The sequence below is a fragment of the Amblyomma maculatum genome, chromosome 6 (genome assembly GCF_055883805.1).
Source record: "Amblyomma maculatum isolate TAMU_Amacu chromosome 6, ASM5588380v1, whole genome shotgun sequence".
Classification (NCBI taxonomy): Eukaryota; Metazoa; Arthropoda; class Arachnida; order Ixodida; family Ixodidae; genus Amblyomma; species Amblyomma maculatum.
The window spans coordinates 185,703,714-185,727,405 of record NC_139349.1 but is presented as its reverse complement, the minus strand read 5'-3'; positions in this window follow the sequence as shown (position 1 = coordinate 185,727,405).

Here is a 23,692-nt window from a genome sequence, read left to right as displayed (position 1 = left end):
CAGCAATATGTCTCTTTTGGGGAACATTCCTCTCAAACTGTTTTTGTTGACTCTGGCGTCCCTCAGGGCTCAGTGGTGCACTCTTGTTTATCATTTACATTAACGACATCGTGAAAGACATTCCAGTTAATAATAAACTATACGCGGATGATTGTGTGCTATACTCCGAAATTAAACATATGTCAGATCAGGTAAAACTTAATGAGGCTTTTCAGAAAATTAGTGCCTGGTGTGATGCATGGCAGATGCCTATCAACTTTCAAAAAACCGTGTATATGAGAATCACTCACAAGAAAAGTCCACTGATGTTCCAATATTCACTTGATAACAACATTCTTTCCGAAGTCTCGCACTACAAATATCTAGGGCTATGGATTACTAACAACCTTGACTGGACTAAACATATTGATCAAACTGTAAATAATGCAAACCGTAAACTTTTTTTTCTTAGGCGCGCATTGAGACTTTCCACACCCCGAGTTCGGCTTCTAGCGTATAAATCGATTGTCCTTCCAATATTAGATTATGCGGCAATAATTTGGGATCCATTCACCAAAACAAACGTAAATAAAATTGAAAAAAATACAAAAGAAAGCAGTACGTTTTGTTTACAATAGCTATGGACACACATCAGTAAGTGACCTCTTAAACAGGGCAGCTTTAATATCTATAACCGAAAGGAATCGCGTTTCTCGACTAAAGTTCTTATACCAATTGGTCAAAGGTCATTTTAAAATTAACATTGATGGACTAATATCTTTCTCTTCAGGTTATTCTACAAGACAACGTCACAATCTTACAATCACCCCTTTCACCCAGCGTAATAACTGCTTTAAATATTCTTTTTTTCCGCGAACAGTAACGGAGTGGAATCAACGAAGTCTTACAGCTATCTGTAACATCATTCATCGGCAACCTCAGTGCACAATAATGTCCTCTGTCATGCATTCCCGGTTCCCATTTTTGAACTGAATTTAATATTCTGATCGTTCTGGTGCTCTTTCTTCATTTAATTAATTCCCTGTTGACCATGTTCACCGATGACTTGATAGTAGTGTATTTATATGCCCCAAACCTTAGTGTACTTTTTTTGTTGTGTTACGTCATTGAGCCTTTCATTTTTGCTGTTGTGTTTTGTTGCTTATTATTAATTTGTGGCCTTTGTACTTTTTTTTTCTTAATATTTGTACTTACCTATTTTCTGTATGCTCACCCTGCGAAAATCCCTTCCTGGGATTGCAGTATTAATAAATAAAAATAAAATAAAATAAAATGATCGCAAGAATGATTTAACAGTAAGAAGGCGGAAACGGGAGTTAAGGTCCGGAATGCGGGCCTCCAAGTACAGAACAGTGGTAGAGACTGACCGTGGAAGCCCTAGGCAGAGGCGCAGCGCCCGTCTCTCTAAAAGCAGCAAAGGATGCAGCTTATATTTTGGACACCCAGAAAAAAGAATGAAGCCAAATTTCACAATCGGTCTCACATAGGCTTTGTACAAAGTTAGAAGAGTATCTCGACGCATACCAAATTCCTATTACTTATGAGCCTACCAAGGGAACTCTCACCTTTCCGAACATTAGACTTGATGTAAGGCCTCCAATCCATACTAGCGTCATACGTAATGAATAAACACCTCACAGATTCCACTTGAGGTATGACATCTGAGAGGTAGTTTAACGAAACATATAAGGGGGGTCTGGTTTTAAAAAGTAGCACACTACTTTTGCACACATTTAAAACCAATTTAATTTTGTCCAACCAGACCTCAAGTGCATTTAGGTAAGCCTGTAGTGAACGATAGAAGTCATGAATATCTTTTGCAGAGGCGAAGGTTATGTAATCTGCATATGCATATACAGTGAGATCAGTATGAACCGGAATATCGCACATTAATATATTAAAAAGGAGTGGTGAGAGCACACAGCCCTGGGGCGCCCCTTTTCTCTGTACATAGGTATCTGAGGTTAATGATCCATCAGTGCAAAATAATTCTCACCTTTCAAAAATTCCCTGATCTACTCATAAACGTAGAACGGAGGACGTAATAATGACAGCTTGTTTAGTCGAATTGAATGTTCAATGCTTTCATATGCCTTAGCAATATCGAGCGTCAATAACGCTGATACCTCCTTGTTGTACATTGCAAGGCGAATCCTGCTTTCTAAATCTCCATCTGCAGACCATATTGAGCATTCATTGCGGAAACCAATCTGGGCAGAACTCAACTCGTGCTTCGCGCTCTTATTCTTCTTCTGCCTTGATATATGGCACATACTCACGAAGGGGGATTGGCCAGGATTCAGTGCAGACTGTCAAATGTCCTACACAAACTGAATCAGTGCATTAAAGTAATTGTAACTAAACAAAAACATAAGATTTAAGATCACAAAATTGATTGAAAGGAAAGAAATATGATGCATAGATTCGGAAGTTTGTAAATTTCGAATGTATCATGCTTTGACCTTTGCTTTTTTGAACTTTATTAGGTTATCATAGATTGGATACCTCCTCAGAGTTCCCCAAGCTTTATTTTGCATCTTTTTTGCTTCCCTGCATTCATTTATTATACCAACTTTTATGGTTGCACTTCACTATTCTGGAAGACTGAGGGATGGCAATTTGTGCTCCAGCAAGAATAAAATTTGTGAATTTTTAATTCAACGCTAAGATTTTCTGAATATATTCTGTGCACGGAGCAAGAAACCTTTAGGAGTGGAAACTACGCTGTTTGCGGCGACCAGAAAAGGTCATAAGCTCGCGGCGCCACTACCATGCTGGCAGCGCCTGTCGGAGTGGAAAGAAGTTACCGCCGTTTTGGTTGCCAAGGCAACCAGTCCAGGTTACTTTTTTGTCGCTGCGGCTTCTACGACGCGCTGCGCGTGCCGCTGCCACTGCACACGGTCGAGTCATGCTCCGTGCCATCGGCGCTACAATTGTGACCTTATCTAGTCTGCAATCATCGCCAGACGCATTCCTGCGCCTTCACCAATTGCTTGTCCGGGGGTGGGTAAATCTTCAACACATACGTGTTGAGCAAAATCTACCCGGACATTCAGCCCAAGTGCAAATGGTGTCAGGAATTGGCAACCTATGACCACATATTATGGAGCTGCAGCATAGCACCGCCACCGGCGGATATTATACGTGATCCTTCCCTCGAGCAGTGGGAGGCCGCGTTGGCCAGCTCAGACCCGGGCGTCCAGAACAGGGCCCTGTAGTGGGCCACCCAGGTTGCCGTCAGCCATGGGTTGGTGGCCATCTAACACGGAATCGTCCACACATGCTTTCTGACGCAAATAAAGTTTTTCCATCCATGTGACCTTATCTGATCGCCCGCGCTCGCTCGCGTTGACGGGAGTTTCGCCTCCTAAATGGTTTCTTGTTCCGTGATTCCGTGTAATCTAGCTTTTTCTTTAAAGCGGTTCAATCTGCTAAATACAGCTTCCAAAGCTGCGGTTTCGTTGGGACAACTGCAGGTGATGATGATAGATTAATAAGAACAGGCAAATGATCCCTCCCGTATGAATTATCTAAAACATTCCATATAAAATTGCTAAAATGCTGAAAAAAACTCGTGGGAAAGATATGTATCGTTTATAAACAGCTTACCTACGCAAAAAAAAAAAAAAAATATGGGCGCAGGTGCAGAAGCGAAATGTCGGGCTCTCACCATTTACAATTCCTCTATTAACAGCACCTAGTATTCAAACAACTCTGGACGAACAGGCCAACATATTCGGTGAATATGTTGCGGAAGTTTCTAGTTGATCTTACTATACGCAGTCATTTTGAAAATACAAAAAAGGTATCGGAAAAACACAGGCTTACAACTGGCAGCACAAACAAACATTACAACCGAGAAATTACCGTCCATTAAATCAATAGAGTACTATCTGTCGGCGAGCAAACAGCCCCAGGGCAAGACAGCATACACTTCGAAATGCTGTCCGATCTTTCGGATTCTGCAGCAGAAGGTTTGAAAGTCTTTAACAAAATATTCAAGTTAGGTAAGATACCTGGTGCAGCGGTGGCGTAGCGGTAGAACATCCGCCTCGCATGCAAGGGGACCGGGGTTCAAAACCCGGTGCCGCGCAATTCTCCACCGGATTAAAAAAAAATTCCGCGTGTCGATGGAATTGCATAAACAGGTTTGGGGCGCGACCTGATGCCGGTGAACACCTCCGGCAATGCCCTCCCTCACCAGAACAGGAGTTGGCCACCCTGGCGCACTAATTGGCCGCAACCTCTTATGATAAGCTCCATAAAACCCCGGCCCTCAGTCACCAGCGGCTGCGGAACAACTGACCACGGCGGCGGTCAGACCTGTGACGCAGCAAGGGGTGCTAAGAATACCTGGCTCCGCTGGACAGGCCACCATTAGAAACTGACCCTGGCTACGTTTAACGCTAGAACCCTAGCTAGTGAAGCTAGTTTAGCAGTGCTGTTAGAAAAACTAGAGGGTGTGAAATGGGATGTAATAGGGCTATGAGAGGTTAGGAGGCGGAATGAGGCATATACTGTACTGGAGGATGGGCATGTACTGTGTTATCGAGGTTTACCGGAGAGGCGACAACTAGGATTAGGTTTCCCTGTCAATAAGTATATATCGGGTAATATAGATGAATTCTATAGTATTAATGAGAGGGTTGCAGGCATCGTAATTAGGCTTAATAAGCGGTATAAACTGAAGGTTCTACAGGGGTATGCACCTACATGTAGCTATGATGACCAGGCAGTTGAAAGCTTCTACGAAGATGTAGAATCGGCAATGAGAACAGTAAAGACGCAGTATACTGTACTAATGGGCGACTTCAGTGCAAAGGTAGGGAAAAAGCAGGCAGGAGACCAGGCAGTCGGTGACTATGGCATTGGTTCTAGGAATAGCAGGGGGGAGTTACAGTTGAGTTTGCAGAGCGCAATAACTTACGAATCATGAATACCTTCTTCAGCAAACGGAAGAACAGGAAATGGACATGGAAAAGTCCTAACGGGGAGACTAAAAATGAAATTGACCTCATAATGTGTTCGAGCCCCGCCGTTATGCAAGATGTACAGGTGATCGGGAAAGCTTCATGCAGTGACCAAAGGATGGTGAGGTCCCGAATTACCCTAAATCCGAAGAAGGAACGCAACAGATTAGTAAGAAAGAAACCCATCAACGATTTAGCGGTGAGGGGGAAGGCAGAAGAGTTCAGGGTCTCGCTACAGAATAGATATTCAGCTCTAAACGGCATGGCGATATTACACTAGAAGCAATGAACAATAATTTCAGAGATATCGTTACTGAGTGCGCGGTAGAAGTAGGCGGTAGGATAGTTAGAGATGACACCGTTACGCTGTCTAAGGAGACGAAAGATTTGATTAAGAAACGCCAGAGTATGAAAGCTTCCAATCCAACAGACCAGATCGAATTGGCCGAGATATCAAAGCTAATCAATAAGCGCAAGGTGGTCGATATAAGGAAGTATAACATGGAGAAAATTGGGCATGCTGTAAAGAACTGAGGAAGCCTTAAAGCGGTAGAGAAGAAATTGGGCATAGACAAAAACCAGATGAATGCAGTAAGGGACAAGGCGGGCAACGTCATGATGAATACGGACAAGATAGTCAAAGTAGCCGAGGAGTTCTGTACAGATCTCTACAGTAGCCAATGTAGTCAGGACCATAATGAGATTGGCGGTAGAGAAAAACAGTCTGACGTTCCACCAGTGACGAAGGACGAGGTCAAGAAAGCATTAGAAACTATGAAAAGGGGAAAATCAGTTGAAGAGGATCACATGACTACAGATTTGCTGAAGGACGGGGGGGGGGGGGGGGATATTGTGCTAAAAAACTGGCCACCCTGTATACGCAGCGCCTGGTGTCATCGACGGCACCGGAACCATGGAAGAATGCAAACATTATCCTCGTTCATATGAAATAGGACCCTAAAGACCTTAAAAATTACAGACCAATCAGCTGACTGTCTGTTGCGTATAAGGTATTTACTAAGGTAATCGCTAATAGAATCAGGACCACCTTAGACGGCAATCAAGCAAAGGATCAAGCATGTTTTCGGAAACGGTACTCTACTGTCGATCATATTCATACCATCAATCAGGTGATAGAAAAATGCTCGGAATATAACCATCCCTTATACATAGCATTCAGTGATTACGAAAAAGCATTTTACTCAGTTAAAACCTCGGCGGTGATGCAGGCATTGCGAAATCAGGGGGTAGACGAGCCGTACGTGAAAGTGCTGGAAGATACATATAGTGGCTGCACAGCAACCATAGTTCTGCATAAAGAAAGTAACAAAATTCCCATAAAAAAATGTGTGTTAGGCAAGGAGACACAATCTCCCCAGTTACTATTCACAGCTTGCTTAGAAGAAGTATTCAGAGACTTGGAATGGGAGCAGTTAGGGATAAGGGTAGATGGAGAATACCTCAGTAATCTGCGATTTGCTGATGACATTGCCTTGCTAAGCAACTCGGGGGATGAACTGCATATAATGATTGACGACCTAAACAAGAAAAGTAGAAAGGTAGGCTTGAAAATCAATATGCAGAAGACTAAGGTAATGTTCAACTGCCTCGGGAAGTAACAGCAGTTTACATTAGGTAGCGAAGTACTGGAAGTAGTAGGCGAATATGTCTACTTAAGACAGGTAGTAACCGCAGATCCGGTCCATGAAAAGGAAATAGCAAGAAGAATAAGATTGGGATGGAGCGCATTTCACAAGCACTCGCAGATTTTGACTAGCAGCTTACCGGTATCACTCAAAATGAAAGTATACAACAGTTGCATCTTACCTGTACTCACCTATGGGGCTGAAACGTGGAGGCTAACCAAGAGAGTTCTACTTACGTTGAGGACAACCCAGAGGGCTATGGAACGAAAAATGGTAGGGTTAACATTAAGAGATAGGAAGCGTGCAGAGTGGGTCAGAGAAATAAATCAAGTTACCAACATTCTAGTCGAAATTAAGATGAAGGCATGGGCAGGACATCTAGTGCGAAGAGAAGATAACCGATGGTCGCTTAGGGTAACAAACTGGATTCCAAGGGAAGGAAAGTTTAGCAGGGGGCGGCAGAAAAATAGGTGGGCGGATGAGGTTAAGAAGTTCGCAGTGGTCAAGTGGAAGCAGCTAGCACAGAACCGGGCTAAGCGGAGAAATGTGGTAGAAGCCTTTGCCCTGCAGTGGGTATAGTCAGGCTGCTGCTGATGATGATGATGAAATTTGGAATACAATTAGCAAGGGAATCTTCCCGTAGCTGCGATGTAGTCATGTAAGTACTGACAAATCTGAGGCACCGCAAATCCTTTCGCACTCGCACCGAAGGAGAGTAGAAGCGGGACCGACAACGTAAATCTCAAGCGTGCAATTGGAATTTTTGAATGCGCCCTCCTCCGATGTGAAAACCTTCGGCAAGCGAGAGGGAAGTTTCAATATTTTCATCGCGCTGCTCGAGCAATCCTCCACGCTCTCCTCTTCTTTCTTATTTTCTCCAAACGTGGGTTTGTTCTTCTCCTTCTTCGTCTTTCCTCAGTTTCTCTCGCACAGGTTCTCACACCTGTACAACCTTCAGTTTATACTGCTTATTAGGCCTATTTGCGATGCCTGCCACCCTCTCATTATTACTATAAAATTCATCTATATATCCCTCTATATACTCTTTGACAAGGAAACCTACTCCTAGTTTTCTCGCCTCTCCGGTAAACCTCGATAACACAGTACACGCCCTTCCTTCTGTACAGTATATGCCCCATTATGCCCAACCTCGCTACGCCCTATACATCCAATTTCATATCCTCTACTTCCTCTAACAGCCAGGGCCGGTCTCGAGGGAGAGCGCGCGCTCTGTCTTACGGCCTTCTCAATCACCGCGGGAACAATGGGAACTTTTCTCCTTGAGTTACGCTCTCTGCCGCCGCAAGGGGCGCGGCCTGCTCATTGTTCGCTCCGCATCTGCTTCAGCGGCGGCGGGTGGCTTTTGCATGGTTTCGCGCTGTCACTCGCTTGTTTCTTGGAGAGTGCAGTCTCGAAATGAAAGAACACGGAAGGTAGATACTGCAGCGGCATGTCGTCAGCGTACTACACACGTTAACCGAGTCTTTATATAAAAACACTGTCGCTCAGCAAACGTTCGATAAGCATATTACATGCATTTCGGCATGGTAACTACATTCATTATTACAGCGCAAAGACGGACGGGACAAGAGGAGGACACAACAGCGCTGACTGTCAACCAAATTTTATTCGAGACCAGTAGGTTTTTATACCGCCTGGCGATCAGAAACGGAAAAAAGCAGGAAAACATGCTGGAATATCAACAGGAATGTGCAAGGGTACATGGATGAAGATTGGCCGACACGTATCAGATTTCACATTCTAGATATTTGACCTCTTTCTGGGACAATGCCACTGATGGTGCGCTTATGCAATCGTCCTGCAATCTTATAATCATACAAGCTTCTATAATCTCTCTAGTTAATGCGTCTCGGTGTTTCCCTATGACTCTGCATTGCCTGTACATAGGTTCACATTGATAGTCACTATCATTTTCTGCGCAGCAGTCCCTGCAATGTTTGGCTGCGTGGCCTGAGGTAGCAACACGTGCGACATTATCACTGTGCTCTTTTAGCCTTTTGTTGAGACAGCGGCCAGTCTGGCCGATGTACTTTTTCCCACAGGACATGGGCAGAGAATACACCACACCTTCTTGACACGGGACAAAATGATCCCCATGTATAACTTAGCACCTGCGCGGCTCAATAGTCGTGCAATTAACTTTTTTACACATCCTGGAAAGTTTTTCCGGCGCTGAAAATACTACATCAACCCCCGCCCGACTTCCAATTTTTCGGAGGTTGTGCGACACCTGATGGAGGTAAGGCAAAACAACAACCTTCCTTCTTTCCCTTTGCCTAACCGGTTCGCTAGTGAGGCGAGGTCTCAGGCTTTTCAGCTGCTTTTCTGCCACCGACACTAGCACATCGGACGGATAGCCAGCCATTGTAAGGCGATCTACTTGTTTCGCAAAGCTTTGTCCCATACGATGCTCGCAACACTTCTTTAAAACATTATTAAAAACAGAATGAATAATGGCCCTTTTTACAAGTTTAGAATGAGCTGATGCGTATGGCAGGATGGGTTTTTTAGCTCGAGGCTCGTACGACCAACACACATGGGACGGAGTGAAATGAAGGGCGAGATCTTAAAACCTGATAGTGTCATTAAGAGGGGTTTCCTGTGTTATAACCAATGGTGCAAGACACTCTGCGAACACTGAATGAATCTTTAGGAACTGCTGCTCAAAGCTGAGGTTGTCGTACTGTACAAACACAAAGTAATCGTGAACAAATCTAAAAATGCGGCACACACCAACAAACGATCTTGCAGTGTTTTGTCACGCAAGGCCAAAAACATATCGCTCAGAATCGGGGCTAGGCATGAGCCAATACATATTCCGTCTTTCTGAATGTACATATCCCCATTCCATTCTACAAAAGTCGAACTAAGATAAAATGATAACAATTCTAGGAAGGCATCTGCAGCAATTCCGCACTCGTTTTGGAAAGCTATGACGTACCATGCTTTTCAATGTGGTTATTCACAGCTGACAGTATCTCCGCCTGGGGAATTGTGTAATACAAGTCATTAACGTCGAATGAAAATCCCTGCAGTTTTTTTATCGTGATCCCATTCTTTTATGAAGGTGATTACTTCGTCAGAATTTTTTATTCTAAAAGGGTCATTGATAGTTAAAACGTTGAGTTTCTGTTGCAAGTATTTTGCGACCTGCTTCTGCCATGTCCCTACTTCTGAAACTATTGCACGAAACGGCCAGTTGGGTTTATGGGTCTTTGCAGAGAAGAAAATTTCAAGGTTGCTCTTGTGACAGTTCTCAATCATACTCGACAATTTGTTTAAGTTCAACTTGTTATTTAGCTTTTTTGCTTGACTCTTAATTTTCGACATTTTTACATCATCGCGCTTGTCAAACACTGCAAGGACGCTGTCCATTGCCTTCGACATGTACACATCTCTAGTTAAAACAACAAAACCTCCATCTTTGTCTGCAGGAAGAAGAGACAGCGAGTTATTTTTCAGCCAATTAACTGTTTTGAACAAGGGGAGCTTCCTGCCTGCCTGTCTGTACTTTGCTAAAACGTCTACACCTTCAGAGATGCAAAGGTCTTCTTCGGTCTTCTCTGCGCGTCGAGAAACTTGTTTCACCATCGCCAAGAGCTCCGGTCTCGAAGTTTTTGGCTCGACCGCAAACTTGGGCCCCCGGCCAAGGACTTGCCTGATGTTGTCGGGCAGGGAGATGCCCTCCATGACATGGATCTGTTGTCTGGTAGCTGGAGCCCTCTTAGGAAGCAGTGCACGAAGCGCTGGGAGCGTCTGTTGCCAAAGGAACTCGGTGGTGCAGTCGATGGACCGAGATAATTGGTGCCACTGCGCTTTTGAATGTTCTGGCTCAGCATGGAACTGTACCAAGACCTTCAAGCGCTCCCTGTACGCTCGCACTTGCTGAAGCCATTCAGACCTGAGAATCTTGCAGAGTCTTCTTCCATGGCTTGCCGAAGGTTGAACGCCGCCAAATAAGGCTGATACATCAGGTGGGAGGATTCTCTTGCGAACGCAAAACCCGAGTGAGCGTGCTCGGCAAGCCGCCGCGGCGACTACTGGTACCACATGGAAAGGATCAGGAACGCATGCAAAAGAGCCCTTTGTAATAAAAATATAGTTCCATAATACAACATTTTGGGCGAGTTGGTTACATACATTCATTATTACAGCGCAAAGACGGACGGGACAAGAGGAGGACACAACAGCGCTGACTGTCAACTAAATTTTATTCGAGACCAGTAGGTTTTTATACCGCCTGGCGATCAGAAACGGAAAAAAGCAGGAAAACATGCTAGAATATCAACAGGAGTGTGCAAGGGTACATAGATGAAGATTGGCCGACACCCGTCTTGTCCCGTTCGTCTTTGCGCTGTAATAATGAATTTATGTAACCAACTCGCCCAAAATGTTGTATTATGGAACTATATTTCTATTACAAAGGGCTCTTTGTAATAGAAATTGCGCTTCGTGTGTGCCTCTCTGCCTCTCTGTTCTTCTTGTCCCGTCTTTTTTGCGCAGTTTTGTATTTCCTTACGACATGAACCGACTAGCCCAACATCACATTTTACTTGTATTTAAACATTATTTTATTTTCAAAATAAATGCTGTTGGAATGAAATTTTACATACTGCAGCCTCGATGAGGTTATGGCAGGAGTGGGCAAACAAAGGAAAGTGTATTTAGAACATACAAACATATAAAACGAAGAAAAAATAAAAATGGCACCAGGAAGCAATGGCGTGTATCAAGAAAGTACAAACATATAAAATCAAAGAAAAATAAAATAAAATTGGCACTAGGAAGCAATGGCGGTTAAAAATTATTCAATTGGTAGCGAGCGGACGTTTCCAGGCAGCGAATTCCAGAGTTCAATGGTCAGAGGAAAGAAGCTGTGTTTGAATGTCCCAGTGCGGGAAAAGAAAGGGATGAGATTCAGGCTACGGGAACTTCTAGTTATGGAAGGCTTGCCAATGTTCAAATAATTATTTAGTGATGGAAGGCACTGAGAGTGAACCAGTATGTGCAAAAACTTCAAATATTCTATTTGACGGCGAGATGATAGGGCTGTGAGACCTAAATCTGAATAATGGGAAGAAGGGGAAAAATCTCGTCCGTAGTTGCGAAAGATGAAGCGTATATCTTTTGAACTGATTATAATTTTTTGATATCGGATTTCGTATAAGGGTTCCATACAATACAGCCGTAATCAAGAATGATGCGGATAAGTGTTTTATATGTGAGCAGTTTGGTATCCTTTGGGGCTTTACGCAGTGTACGATGGAGGTATCCGAGACGTTTAAAAGCTCTGTTACATATGATGCCAATGTGTTTGGACCATGAGATGTCATGAGAGAAATGAAGGTCGAGGTATTTATATTCCGTGACTCGTTCTAAATCCTGACCGTGAAAACTGTACGTGAAATGTGAAGGAGATGGGCGTCTAGAAAATGACATGAAAACGGTTTTAGAGAAAATAATATTCATTTGCCATTCCTTGCACCATCTACAAAAATTTGCAAATGAGTCGTTAAGTATTGCATGGTCAAGCTCTTACAAAAATGGTCTATGTATTCAATGAAAAAGTTTATGGTCAGCTATGTCTATCTATCGACCTTTGTAGTCGGCTATAAAGTGCCATTGAAATATTTATAGGCAGCTATAGAAAATTCTATACCACTTTGTCTATAACTTCTGGACCATACAAAATCTCTTTAGCTAACTATAGAAAACCTTATGTCCATGAAGCTATAGACTTTTAGTCATACAGTTATCTTTAGCTGCTATAGAAATTTGAATTCCTCTAAAGCTAAGGACTGGAAGCCATAGAATCAGTTTTAGCAAGCTATAGAAAAGTTTATGCTCCTGAAGCTATAGAATATTAATAAAACCGATATCATTAAATGTGTATAGAAATTTTAATGCCTCTAAAGTTACAGACTACAAGTTATATAAGCTGCTTTAGCTGGTTATATAGAAGTGTATGTTCCTGAAGTGATATACTACTAGTCATATAGTTACCTTTAGCGGTCTATAGAAATGTGAATGTCTCTAAAGCTACAGACTACAAGCCATATAAGCTGCTTAGCTGGCTATGAAACAGTGTATGCTATTAGTCATACAATTATCAATAGCTGTCTATAGAAATTTAAATCGCTCTAAAGCTACAGACTGATAGCCATATAATACCGCTGTCACACAGGCATTTCGAAGGCCCTCGAAGCGACTGCCTATCGTCTCGAAGGCCTTCGAAAGCTGCCACACGGGCGTTTTCAATGACCATTGAGTCGATAGTCTATCGAGCCAGCGGAGCAGCCCAGAACTCTATCGAGATCTCGAAGGCCCTCGAACGTCCGCAAGGTTGCTAGCGCTGACCCGAGGAGCGTCACGCACACACGTGCACAGCGCGTTTACGATACAAAAACGTGAAGAAGCGTTATTTTATATCTTTAAATTACGCGATAAAATATTATATCTGTAATAATTAAAAAAAAAACATCGCTCTTTTTAAAGCAAATAATTTATGCACACTCTACCCCAGTAACATGCACCGCCGAGAAATGCAAGCCCAATGAAAAGCACAGCAGTATAAACGCCAGCGAGTTAAAAAAAGAACACATTTGTCTTTAAATAACAACTAAACACCTGCAGTTACTAAAAAAAGGTAACAGATACATCTTATTTTGCATTTATAGAGAGTTTAGTTCCTTAAGCAAAACCGAAAGCAACGATAGTGGTGCCACAAAAGTTTTGCGCCAAACACCACAACTATTTCAAGACTTCGAGTTTTGCCGTGTAGCAGCGGGACAACTCCTTCGAGTTCGATCGCGATTGAAAATCTGGAAGGCTATAGACTCAATCGCCTTTAAAATGACCGTGTGACTAGGGTATAAGCTGCTTTAGCTGGCTATAGAAAAGTGTATGCTTCTGAAGCTATAGACTAGTAGCCATACAGTTAACTTTAGGCGTCTATAGAAATGTCAATGCATCTGCAAGCCATATAACCTGTTTTAGCTGGCTATAGAATATTGTATATACCAAAAGCTATAGACCAGTAGGCGTACACCCTTATATTAAAGAAAATTTATCGTCGGTTCGAATCCCTCATGCGACTTGTACTCTAGCTTGATTAAGAATTGTACGCTCTATGCAACGAGAAACCGTATGTCCTCAACTACAACGCTGCACGACAAAAGGATTACGTCACAATATTGGTATAACTGGTGAGAGCACTGTCGCCGCATGGAAGTACGCCTGCAGTGAGTACCTCCGACCCATGAGGGTTTTAGTAGTGGGGACTGCTGGCCAATTTTCAGTTATATATTCATCGAATTAAAAATAATTCCGAAGATAGGGCATTATACACATGCACATACACACTTCCGCATGCACAAACACACGCACGCACACACATACACACGCGCGCGCGGGCGCGAATTTCCATAGCTGACCATAGAAAATGCTAGACTGCAAATACTTAAATTAGGACACCAGAATTAGACCATAGATTATCGAATTCTATAGCAGGCTATACCTTTTTGGGCCAAATATCTATACCGACGATACACGGGATTTTCAAAAGCTGGCCATAAACGTTTGTATGCGACCACAGAAACTGCTATAAACTGCAGTACATAGGAAGCCATAAGTCTATAAAATAGGTTAAAGACTTCTATAGAATAGATTATAGAAAAACCTAAAGACAACCATAGGAACGGCTATAACTTTTTGGGCCAAATATCTGTAGCCTACCGTACGAAGAACTACCATACGAGGAACTAGAGACCAAATTGCCAACCTTAGCTGGATCATGGAAAAAGCAAGAGAGTTCCAGAAACCCATCTACTTCTGCTTTATTGATTATGCGAAAGCGTTTGACTGCGTAGATCACAGCAGATTGTGGCAAGCTCTCCAAGAGATGGGAGTTCCAATTCACCTCATCTGTCTCCTCAGGAACCTGTAAGAAGGGCAAGAGGCTACAGTCAGAACTGGGCATGGTCTTACTGACTGGTTTACGATCGAGAAAGCAGTGAGGCAAGGCTACATACTGTCGCCCTGCCTATTTAACCTATATGCAGAGTGCATCATGAGGAAGGCCGGTCTGGACGAGTCTTCAGCTGGAGTGAAGATTGCTGGAGAACGTATCAACAACCTTAGATATGCGGATGATACCACTTTAATGGCAGAAAGTGAAGTGGAACTCAAGAGACTTCTGATGCGCGTACAAGAAGAGAGTGAGAAGTTTGGGCTTAAACTGAACATTACAAAGACAAAGATCATGGCGTCTTGCCCTATCAAGTCCTGGAGCATGAATGGACAAGAAGTGGAAGCTGTGACAGATTTTCTGTTCTTGGGCTCCAAGATTACCTCGGAAGGAGACTGCAGCTATGAAATTACGAGACGCCTGCTTCTGGGAAAGGGAGCTATGGTTAGCCTTGACCGCCTAGTAAAGAGCAGAGACATTAGTCTGCCAACCAAGATCCGTATAACTCGTGCTATTGCCGCGAAACCTTCAAAACATGATTTGTTCTTTTTTAACAGCCGCCGGCATACAGGCTTATCACTCTGATTCTGGACCGCGTATCAGTTCCGTAATCTTTGTTTGTTACTGCTCGATGTCGCGAGTCACACCTTTATCAGTTTTGTTGTAGCGCAAGACGCACCGAGATCTGTCTCGAAGCTTCCGGCCACTCGGGTGTTTTTCCACAATGTTCCAGCCCGTGCTGGTAGCTGTTTGCGACGTCATCTAGATTGTTCTGTGCAGCCTTTAAATCGAGCGTTGCCGAGTGTGACGGGCATTCTTTGTTCGACGATTGACGAGCACGTTTGTTTCTATCGCCGCCGCCGAGTTGCTTAGTTCTTTTGCGGGCGCAAGTCAGCCCAAATAAAGTTTCTTTAGTGCAATTATCGACCCCCTTCATTTGTGTCGTCGACCTCGTCACCACTACGTGAATTCTGGTGGAGGTGCTGCCTTTGATCCTTCAAGCGAAGACCCAAGCCGTGTTCCTGACGCCCTGGAAGACCAGCCTACAGGTCACCGAGCCAGCCGCCGACTTCAAGGCCTACAACCCGAACACGGTCTGCAGCCTGACCCCATTCGATCTCGGAAGTCATCGACGTTGACAATGGCCCAGCCTGCAGCACCGGTTGTTTTCGTCCAACCCCGTGAGCCCCCCTGCTTCTATGGACTACCGGATGACGACGCGGGAGATTGGATGGACCTTTTCGATCGCGTGGAAGATTTCAACGGCTGGAACGACGCTGCGAAACTCAGGCAGGTCTACTTTGTTCTTCAAGAACATGCCTGAATTTGTTTTGAAAATCACAAGACTTCTTTCAAGGATTGGGAGACATTCAAAGCACAGTTTTTGACGGCCTTTACTAGTTCTGTCCGAAAAGAAAGAGCTCAGGCCCACCTCCAATCAAGAATTCAACTACCAAACGAGCCCGTCCTGGTCTACGTAGAGGAGATGAAACGCCTGTTTCGCCGCGTCGACCCTAACATGACCGAAGGTGAGAGAGTGAAATTCCTAATGCGAGGAGTTAGAGTCGCTTTTTGCGGGGATTGTCCGGAACCCGCCGAAAACTGTAGAAGAATTTGAAAGTGAAGCTTCGACCATCGAGAAGACGTTGGAAACCCGGATGCGCCACTTCGAGCGACCACTTCAACCAGACTACACAAGCCACTACCCCAGCGCATCTGCAAGCGGAGAGAACCTTCGGGACGCAATCCGGGAGATCGTGCGAGAGGAGCTCCGTCGAATGCTGCCATCATCGCAACAACCCCAGGTGGCGACGCTCGCGGACGTCGTCCGTGAAGAAGTTCAGCAGGCGCTGGGCGTTCCTCAAGCGACGGCTGCGACTGTTCCAGCTCAAGAGGCAACAGCAATGAACTACGCTGGTGCATTACGTCGCCCTGCGCCCCGACGTGATGACTTTCCGAGCCCTCGCCGCTACCGACCTGTTCCTGAAAGCCGCCCCTTGGTCCCCGCCCGCCAAGCCTACCAACGACCCCCAATCCCCAGAAAGTGCGACGCCTGGAGGACAGCAAACAACCGACCGCTCTGCTTCCATTGTGGTGAGGCAGGACACACTCTCCGTCACTGCCCGTACAGGCGGATCGGCCTCCGTGGTTTCGCCGTCGACGCCCCACGTCCCCGTCTTGGCGAGCGACCACAGGAAATCAACGACTTCCTGCGCAGCGGAGAGCACTCGTCGCCAAGGCGTCTATCACGCTCCCCATCGCCGTACAATGCCCAATTTGCGTCGCCGGGTCGCAGTTACGTGCAAGGACGGTTTCCTAGCCCCCGCAGGGGAAACTAAAGGCAGCAACCTTTGGAGGTGAGGTTGCTCAACGGCGAAAAGGCGAACATCCTCCGCCGCCGACGACCACCAACGACGACGCAGCCATTTCACCCCCGCTTCACACGACGTCATCGACGACATCACGACCATACTGCACGCAGACAACGCCGCCCATCGCAGTAACTAAGGTATGCCCCGGCCATGACCTGAAGAAACGACGGAGCCGAGATCGGACACTAAGGCCCACGTGCAATGCGAGGACGCGAACAAGTGACCTTGAAGTTGATATCGACGGTCGCAGAGTCACTGCCCTTGTAGACACCGGAGCTGACTATTCCGTCATCAGTGGACCGTTAGCCTCTCAGCTCAGAAAAGTTACCACCGCTTGGGATGGCCCGCTGATTCGCACCGCAGGTGGCAACCTGATTACTCCATCGGGACGATGCACTGCAAGAATAACCATAAATGGGCGTACTTACCCCACCAGCTTTGTGGTCTTGCAGCAGTGCTCCCGCGACGTGATTTTAGGCATGAACTTCCTAAATGAACATAGGGCTATCATCGACCTGCGATCCAAGCTCATCAAGCTCTCTGCAGACAAAGCCATTTCTGCTACGACGACGTCGATGCAACACATCGCTCTAAACGTCCTCGATGAAGAATTGACCGTCCAACCCCGATCAAGCACCGCAGTCTGCGTAGGTAGCGCAAACATCGAAACCGCTGAAGGCATCGTCGAAGGAAATATCCAATTGCTCTTAGAGCGAGGTGTCGGCATCGCAAGAGGCATCGCGAAATTCTGGAGAGGTCAAGTTCAGGTGCTGGTAACAAACTTCACCGAAGAATACCGGCATCTCAACAAGGGCACGACGATCGCTTTTCTCGACGAATTAGCCGACCTCAAAGATGTATTCGCCCTCCGCGACCAAACGCTGGAAGACGCACCAGACCAATTCCGTCAGCCCAAATTTGACATCAACCCGGCATTGACCCACAGCAGAAAGACCAGATTCTCAGTCTTCTTCGAAGCTACGGGGAGGGCTCCTCGTCATCATCGAAGGTACGACAAACACCACTGGCCAAGCACCGCATTATAACGGACGAACACGCCCGACCTCTGCGCCAAAGCCCTTATCGTGTATCGCCGCGAGAACGCCAGGCCATTGGCGATCAAGTTGAGGAAATGCTGCGTGATGACGTAATCCAGCCCTCGAACAGTCCCTGGGCGGCACCAGTCGTTTTGGTCAAGAAGAAAGACAGCACACTTCGCTTCTGGGTTGATTACCGCCGCTTGAATAGCATAACGAAGAAGGATGTCTACCCGCTTCCCCGCATCGACAACACTCTCGACCGGCCCTGCAATGCAAGGTACTTCTCATCGATGGACCTGAAGAGCGGATATTGGCAAATTGAGGTCGACGAAAGAGATCGCGAGAAGACCGCATTCATCACACCGGACGGCCTTTATGAGTTCAATGTGATGCCCCTTGGCCTCTGCTCCGCACCAGCCACGGTTCAGCGAGTAATGGACACAGTCCTGGCAGGCTTGAAGTGGCAAATTTGTTTGGTATATTTGGACGACGTTGTCTTCTCGTCAAACTTTGAAGACCACCTAAAACGACTACAGACAGTGCTGGAAGCCATCAAGTCATCGGGACTAATGCTAAAAGCAGAGAAGTGTCACTTCGCCTACGTAGAACTCCGGTTCCTAGGTCACATCGTTAGCAGGGACGGTATTCGCCCAGACCCGGAGAAAACAGCTGCAATCGCACAATTCCCACCGCCTGCCGACAAGAAAGCTGTGCGCCGATTCCTTGGGCTGTGCGCTTATTATCGACGATTTGTAACAAACTTTTCGCGGATCGCCGAACCGTTGACGCAGCTTACAAAGGCTCACGTACCTTTTAAATGGGAAGCGCCGCAAGGAGAAGCCTTCGACGAACTTAAGCGCTGCCTGCAATGCCCTCCTGTACATGGCCACTTTGATGAAAACGCCGAGACCGAAATTCACACCGACACGAGCAGTGAGGGTCTAGGAGCCCTTCTTGTCCAGAAGAGTGCCGGACAGGAGAAAGTAATCGCCTACGCTAGCAGATCCCTCACAAAAGCCGAAGTCAATTACTCGACGACCGAGAAGGAGTGCCTTGCAATCATCTGGGCCACTTCTAAGTTTCCTCCATACCTATACGGCCGACCATTCAAGGTGGTAAGCGACCATCACGCGTTCTGCTGGCTGGCTAATTTGAAAGATCCTTCCGGCCGCCTTGCCAGATGGAGCCTACGACTTTTAGAATTTGACATGACTGTAGTCTATAAGTCGGGCCGGAAGCATTCCGACGCAGACTGCTTATCCCGCGCTCCGGTCGATGCTCCCCCGAAGGATGATGACGACGACGCCTTTTTGGGACCGGTAAGCGCCAGCATTTTCGCAGAACAACAGCGATCAGACCCTGAGCTGAAAGCGCTAGCCGATTACTTGGAAGGAAAGACCGCTTCCCCTCCTGGTGTGTTCAGGCGACATTTATCATCCTTCACGTTGAGCAATGGCCTCCTCGTGAAGAACTTCGCACCCAACAAGACCGCGCAGCTTCTCGTAGTGCCTAAAACCCTTCTGCAAGAAATTCTGCAGGCGTTGCACGATGAGCCCACAGCAGGCCACCTCGGATTTGCGCGCACGTTGAGTCGAATCCAGGAGAAGTATTACTGGCCGCGACTGCCTGCCGAAGTTGCCCACTACGTGAAGACGTGTCGTGAGTGCCAACGACGCAAGACGCCGCCGAACAGACCAGCAGGGCTACTAAACTCGATTCCGCCCCAAATCCTGCCCTATCAACAAATTGGGATGGATCTCCTCGGCCCCTTTTCATCTTCGTCTATGGGTAACAAGTGGATCATCGTGGCCACTGACTACCTTACCCGTTACGCCGAAGCAAGAGCAATACCAAATGGTACCGCGGCAGAAGTCGCCAAATTTTTTGTCGAACAAATTCTCTTGCGACACGGCGCCCTAGAAGTGCTCATCACGGACAGGGGAACGGCGTTTACGGCAGAGTTGACGCAAGCCATCCTGGAATACAGTCACACAAGCCATCGACGAACAACTGTTACCATCCCCAGACCAATGGCCTTACAGAGCGCCTGAACAAAACGATCGCGGACATGATCGCTATGTACGTCGACGCTGAACACAAGACCTGGGACGCCATCTTGCCGTACGTGATCTTCGCGTATAACACGGCAGTCCAGGAGACGACCAGAGCGACCCCGTTTAAGCTTGTGTACGGCAGGGAGCCCGCGACGACGCTCGACGCAATGCTGCCGCACGTAACCAGCGAAGACAACCTTGACTTCGCCGCCTACCTGCAGCGTGCAGAGGAAGCCCGACGACTCGCACGGCTGCGTATTAAAGACCAATAGCGCACCGACAGCCGACGATACAGTTTACGACGACGCCACACAGAGTACAATCCAGGAGACCAAGTGTGGGTTTGGACACCAATTCGCCGTCGCGGATTAAGTGAAAAGTTGTTGCGTCGATACTTTGGGCCATACAAAATCCTTCGCCGCGTCGGGCCACTGGACTATGAAGTCATTCCCGACGGAACATCAGCACCACAACGGCGACGCGCACGCCCAGAAATTGTGCATGTTGTACGACTGAAGCCATATTACGCGCGTTAAAGAATCTGTGGTGTTTAAGTTTCTTTGTTTTGAAACATCGAGGCGATGTTTTTTTAAGGAGAGAGTAATGCCGCGAAACCTTCCAAACAGTATTTGTTTTTTAACAGCCGCCGGCATACAGGCTTATCACATAGAGAAAGAGATTGGTAAAGAGCGGACACTCCCATAGGGCCCAGCGGCCCATTTGACTGTAGTGCACCAAGCGGCCGGCGGCAACTACATCCGGTCTTGCTGAAGGGCGCGCGATTTGAATGCTAGCCATGCGCTGCGCCCTTCCCTGCCCTTTTGGCACATTATTTTGGTTTTAAATGGTCTGCTAGTGTTTCTATTTATTTTCAGCATGCATAACAACAGGAAAAATAGATTCCCAGTTCTCTAAACTGCCCATCAACGCAGCTGCGCCACAGCCTTTGCAATACAATATTGCAGAAAAGACGTGCTTCGTGAAATGAATTTATTTTGCTGCATATAAAACACGAGATGCAACAGATGTAGACGGATGCATTGACAATACTTGACACACATTAGGCGATGTGCACAATACAGAAAAATAAAAATACACAAGGTGAGAAACAGCACTTAGGTAGAGACAAAAAGTAGCATAAGTTATTTCCGAATTACTGCAAATGATATGTAACAAAACAGGCATTATACATAAACTACACAGTCCCAGTCGCGGCTACCTTAGCAAGGGTAACTTGTATTGTCCAGGGCAGAGAGGAGTACTGACGCTTGAGAAAAGGCCACACCATTCACTCGTCGCATCTGCCGTGCTTCGGCTGCAGTCCGTAGGTCCATGCAGTGCTGTTGGAAAAGGAATGAACATGATGCAGAAGGTTGCAATGAAATGTAAGGCCACTGCACCGAGCGCACATCTGTGCATGTGGGTGGGTACTGAAAACTTTCTGAACAGCAGTTACGGTCCAGAACAGAAAAGCTGTCATTAGTAAAATTGATACAAAAGCTACTCTTGCAACGTAGAGGTCAGGAAATGCAGGCTAACCGAACCTATATGAAAATACATTTCTACAGAGCGTGAAATAGCAGCCACTAAACTAAGAATATTCTTCAAGAGCACTGAACAGCTGAAGCAATGAAGCTTGCCGCATAATAAAACATTTTTCACTTTAACGTTGTCCTGTTAAATGTAACGCGACATCACGCAAAACTAGCCGTTCGCAAAAACGCGGCCTGGCCTCACCGCGGCCGGCGAGCACGCCATGTTGGCTTGCCTTTCATACGCGACTTTGTGAAGCGCAGACCACCGCGCTGAGCTAAACAGCCCGAAATGCCTCGCAGTTTTACAAGAATGCAACATTTCTCACCTTGCGGTTGCCCTGTTAAACGCGACACCACGCAAAACTAGCCGTTCGCAAAACCTCGCGCCATGTCACATCTGCACAACTTTGCATGTCACATGTCATCGCGGCCGGCGAGCCATATTGGCGAGCGCTTTGTCATGCCTGTTGGCTGCCCTTCATGTGCGACTTTGTGAAGCGCAGACTGCCGTACTGAGCTAAACTGCCTGAAATACTGCGTAGATTGACAAGAAAGTCAAGAATGAAACGTTTCTCACTTTACCGTTGCTCTGCTAAACGCGACACTTAGCAAAACTAGCCGTTCGGCAAACTGCGTCACCATGGCCGCACCGGCCGGCGAACACGCCATTTTGGCGCAACGGTGTGCCTTTATGCCTTCACATGTCACTTTGTCAAGCGTTACGAGCTAAACTGTTCGAAATGAAGCTATTTCCCGAGAACACAACATATTACACCTCGCCGTGGTGGGAACCGCCAGAGTTACGGCGTAACGAACTGCGCCTGAACAGCTGGCGCGCCTGTTCACGAGCTGCGAAACTTATTGGCACCGGCCGGCATGGTCAGCGTAAACTGCTTGAAATGCAGCGTAGTTAAGCAAAAAACGTTGCTCACCTTGCCGTCGTTTCAAACCGCTGTCGTTCCGCGCAGCAGCCCACGAGAGGTCTGTGCCGCACAAGCGCGGCGAGGCACAAGCACACAGCTTCCTTCGACAACTTCTTGTCGTCTGCTAGTGCTCCGGCGGGCTGCCGCTGCAGCGAGTGCCGTCGCGCGCGCGTCCGCGCATGCGCATATTGGTGCCGCCATCCATCAATCGGCGGCAGCGCAAAAAGTCGCGCGTCATTTCCTGGGGCCGGTTTTCGCCGAGTGACCGCTCTTTACCAATCTCTTTCTCTATGCTTATCACTCTGATTCTGGACCGCGTATCAGTTCCGTAATCTTTGTTTGTTACTGCTAGATGTCGCGAGTCACACCTTTATCAGTTTTGTTGTAGCGCAAGACGCACCGAAATCTGTCTCGAAGGTTCCGGCCACTCGGGTGTCTTTCCACAATGTTCCAGCCCGTGCTGGTAGCTGTTTGCGACGTTATCTAGATTGTTCTATGCAGCCTTTAAATTGAGCGTTGCCGAGTGTGACGGGCATTCTTTGTTCGACGATCGACGAGCACGTTTGTTTCTATCGCCGCCGCCGAGTTGCTTAGTTCTTTTGCGGGCGCAAGTCAGCCCAAATAAAGAGTTTCTTTAGTGCAATTATCGACCCCCTTCATTTGTGTCGTCGACCTCGTCACCACTACGTGACACTATGATCTTTCGAGTTGTGATGTATGGATGCGAGAGTTGGACTGTGAAAAAGGCTGACCGCCGAAGAATTGACGCGTTTGAATTGTGGTGCTGGCAAAGACTCTTGAGAGTTCCTTGGACTGCCAGAAGATGAAATCAGTCAATATTGTCGACCATAAACCCTGACTGCTCATTGGAGGGTCAAATTCTAAAGTTCAAGCTCAGCTACTTTGGTCATCTGATGAGAAGAGATGAGTCGCTGGAGAAAGATTTGATGTTGGGAAAGGTTGAGGGTCGCTGGAGAAGGGGTAGGCAGCGAACGCGATGGTTAGATGGCATCCTCGAAGCACTGCAGATGAAGTTATGGGATGTTAGGAAGATAGTGAGAGATCGGAAAGCGTGGCGTGACATGGTCCATAAGGTCACGAAGAGTCGGACATGACTGATCGACTGAATTGAACTGAACCATACGAAGAATTTTCTATAGCTTAC